Genomic DNA, 4,690 nt, shown 5'->3' on the forward strand with positions numbered 1-4,690 from the left:
GTGTGTGAATGTGAAAAATGATTTGGTGGCACCAGTGATTGAATTCTGACTCACTAATGATTCACTAATACACAGATGGTAAGGAATCTGTTAATGTTGTCTCTCCTCTCTGATTAGCAGATACCAGTGTGCATAACATTCAGCTACCAGCTTCTGATTTTTAGCCGGCGCTAACCATCGTTTGTACCAGTGAGAATGACAAGCAGAGTCAGCAGCAGGTCACGACAGCTGTCGTTAATTAACATTCAGTTCCTGAGTAACTTGATGGCAGCCAAAGATTTATGAGTTAAAAGATACATCACTCTGTAAAACAACTGTACAACCGTTTCTGTAGTTCCCAAACTCCAACAGAGTGATAACTCTTCTCTCTAGCTGGTAGCGTCATGTCATTTTCAGGAGTCACATTCTCCCACTTTAACTTTCATCCATATCATATCAATAATATAAGCTTATCAACTGTATAGTTTTGAATCAGAATGTTCAATATTTGGATGTGACAATAAGTTCACACAGTTTATGTCTCATAACTGTGTGAATAGCCAAGGGCTAGTCTTTAGGCATGAATCTTAAAAGACCAACAACGGCACTCCCTTTTGCTTTAAGCGTTAGACAGTAATCTAACAACACACAGGTCACCACAGTGAGGTTGTGAGTATGTTGAGGAGCATCAATAAAAAAAGTATTAGTTTATAAGAAAATAACTTTTTATTTACAATCTGGATTAAACACAGGGATCCATTGTCAAGGTAAAACAGTCCAAATCAATAAAGAATCAATGTTAAAATGACTGTACCATAACAATCATGGATTATAAAACCTTCACTTTAACTTACAGCCTACCACTAAAAGAGATGCATCTCAAATAAAAGCAAAGGGGAACTAAAAACAACTTGGTACTGCACGAGTCAGATGTCAAACTACTTTAAACTTTCAATCAATATGAAATCACAACTTCCCGCCGTGCTAGTCCCCGTCACGGCGACATCACTAAATAGGTGCTCACCCTTGAAAAAGACAGGACGGGATGATAAACACGAGTTGAGATTAAAAGTAGTATAACAATTTAAAACTGTGTCCAGTGCCGACACCTTCTCCCGTGCTGAGCCAAATCCTGAACGCTTTCTCCTCTCACCTCACCACACAGGGTTATACAGGGTAGAAACGATTCTCACGCTCAGCAGCCAGTTAAACAGCAAATCAAGACCAGGTAAAAACCTCACGCTAAAGGGAAAACAAAACACATGCAAGATCAAATCAAGAAATTGATGCGTCAGTTAAAACATGCAAGATAAATGACAATATAAAAATGAAAACATGGCTACTGAGCTATTTTAAAAGGGCATTCAAACAGTGATGCATCCCGTGGCTGTTACATGTACACACAATGTCTCTGTTGCGTAGCAGTTTATACTCCAGCATAGCAGGATTTAATAAAAGTGGATGGTACAACACAGCTAACAAGCTACGATAGCTGCCTCTGTTTTGGACTCTTCCCTCCGTTCCCTCTGCAGCTCCCCTCAGCTCTGCAGAGCTTTTTAGGCTCTTTTAGTTCTTTGGTTTGGTTTTACAGCTGAAACTTTACTGCTTTGGGTTACTCAGCGCTCCCATCAATCTGGTTTCCAGCAACAGCAAGCAGCTGTTTTCAGTCAAAAAGCTCTGATAATCCCACTGTACACTACCTGTCCAATATCAAACAGCAGACAGACAGAGACTAGCTGGTGAACATACAGTAATGCAGCATTTTCCTCCAAATGCAACCATTTTTGAATATTAAACCCCCTTGACTGTCATTTTAAAGAATTAAAAGTTAAACCTTTGCAACACGGCTGACATTAAACCAGGTTAAGAGAGGACTAAATTCAAAGATGGGTTTAGAATTAATCTGGCTAAATCCAAAACTAGGTTTACAATTCAATGCAATAAAGAAGTTATATTAAACTGTGATTTAATCCAATTTAATTCTAGTTGGTTCATTTCAAAGTTATCTACTGCAGTCAATCACTCTTCTTTTGTATTTTGTTTTTCCTTCTCCAGCCCAAAAGTCAGTCTAGCATTGGGCAAGACTTTCTCACTTCCTCTTTCTTCTGTTTCTTTCTTTAGAAATGTTGACATTTGGGATTTTTATGCTTTTGTCATCTATTTCTAAAGAGCAATTATTCCCCCACAATTCAATTTAAAAAACTGACACTTTGTAACCCATTAAAGTACACAATGCTAATTTACTGAAATATGAATTCATATATGAATGTTTGTTGCCAGTGTGAAGGGACTATTCCTTGTTTTCCTTTTGCTGATGATGTTTGCAGCTGCGGTTTCTCTGTGTCACCTGTTCACTTCATCCCACAGCTACCAGGGATTGCTGCCTGTAACTGGTAACACTCAACTCACAACACTCAAGGATTGATCAACTTTAAAGCTGCTCAATCATTTTCTTTTTTTTATTATTGTCATCAAATGATGTGACTGTTAGCTCTACGCAGCTTTTTTTGCCTCTTTAAGCTCATTGTTTTGGTTTTACAGTCACAGATTTACCATGTGGTTGATTCTCAGTGCTCTCATCAACCGTGTTTCCTGCAGCAGCAGATTGACTGTCTGTCTGATCAGACAGACAATACTTTGAGACTAAGTTAGCAACCAGCTGTTGAGAAAAGTGGAACATCTAGTAGCTAAAGAGCCAAATATTTTTCTCAAGGGTTAATGGTGAAAGAGCTAAAGGGAGAGTGAATATTGGACTTGGTGGACAGAAACCTGACATGTTGCTCTGTGTCTGCTGGATGTGTAAAGAAAAAATTGCCTGGTTGAGTGCCAGTGGTCCACCAATTAAAATACAAAGAGTGTAAGAATTAGAGCAAAAATGAGAGGTTTCATGACCAGACAAGATATAGAGAAAGTTTTTCCATGTCTTTATCTCTTTGTTGTCTTTCCAAGAAAAAGTTGAGAAAGCTCAAAATTTCACGGCAACAAACTAAAAAAAATTTGAGTTAGACAATTTAACTTAATTTCTTACGATTTGGCTTTGAGTTTACCCAACTTAGAATTTATACTATGGTAATTTACCCCAAATTAGATTAACTCAATTCTGTATGCTGTATCCACTTGGAATTATCACTTTATAAATGAGTTTGGTTTCCTTTTTCCCCGTTATTGTATCAAGTTTGACCCCTCATGTGAACAGCTTCTATTCATTAATGCTTTTGCTGTACTACTAGCAATCATGACCCACTGCAGGAGGTGTCTGAATTGCATACCATCTTCATCATGGTTTGCATTGTTTTAATTCTGATCAGAGAGGACCATCTGACTCCTCTGAGACATGTATAAAAGACATAACAGCCGCCATACACATAATTTGATAAGTTCAAGGTCCGGTGAGTAACATTTAGGAGGAGCCATTGGCAGAAATGGAATATAATATTTATGAATAGGTTTTAATTAGCGGATAATCACCTGTAAATAAGAATCGTTATGTTTTCATTACTTTAGAATAAGCCATTTTTATCTACATAGGGTGCAGGTCCCCTTCCACAGAGGTCACCATGTTTCTACAGTAGCCTAGAACGGACAAACCAAACACTGGCTCTAGATAGTTCGCGTGCAATTTAACCGCTAGATGCCACTAAATCCTACACACTGGACCAATAAGTAAACGATCAATTGGACATTTGATCAACTTATTTAGTTACAAGACTGAACTCATGACTATAGGTTCTGAGTATTAAGTAAACACAGAGGAAAATAGAACACATTAACAGAACTCTCACTTCTTCATGAATCACAGATTAAGATTTTAAATTATCAGGATATACACTTTTGCCGAAGCAGGAGACTAGCTTGGTTTGTTGGTTGGTTTTTACTTGTAATTGTTTTGGGGTAGAATATAGAATATATGTTGACATTTTTACATTGTTCTGCCAGGAGAACTGAGCACATTACTCCTGTTCTTAAATCTTTTCACTGGCTTCAATTTATCTATAGGACAGATTTATAGTTCTGCTGCTACTTTATAAATCATAATTCATACAAAAGCAACAGGCCAAAATACATCTCTAAAATTGCTAATGATTTTAAATGCACCAATAAAATTAACATCCCAGTAAATAAAAACTCTTACTGCACTGTAACTGAAGTGAAACTGTATTTCTTGTTACTTTAATTGATTTTCTTTTCCTCTTCATTGTGTTTTTAATGCCTTCATTTTCCAATCTAAAACACTTCCCTCTGGGCTCTACAGATAAAAACTTGACTTCCCTTGCCTAAGAAAGCTGACATTTATTAATATATAAATAAATCACACATATCCTGTGAAATCGGGGTCATAGATGATACCATCATATTCTGACATTTCCAGCTCCTAAGATGGAGTGATTACGGAAAATTCTCGTTTGCAGTCTTACCTACAGTAAGATCAGTTTCATCTCTGTACATCCTGGATGTGTTGTATATTGTGTTTTAACTTTGTATGTACATAATCCTGTTTTGTGTATTGTGTGTTGTTCATTCATTGTCTTGCAGACATCTTAAAACAAGACTGTGTCAGTTTAGAAGTTGGCTTATGCATTAGAAAGACTTCTTACAACCTCAAAAGTCAAAGCACTAACTAATTTTGGACCTATAAATCAAACTAAATTCTAAATATTTGTCTAATAATATCTGTATAGATTGACTCTTAGGCCTCATAAATACATCTTGT

Source organism: Siniperca chuatsi, linkage group LG22, assembly GCF_020085105.1.
Source record: "Siniperca chuatsi isolate FFG_IHB_CAS linkage group LG22, ASM2008510v1, whole genome shotgun sequence".
NCBI lineage: Eukaryota > Metazoa > Chordata > Actinopteri > Centrarchiformes > Sinipercidae > Siniperca > Siniperca chuatsi.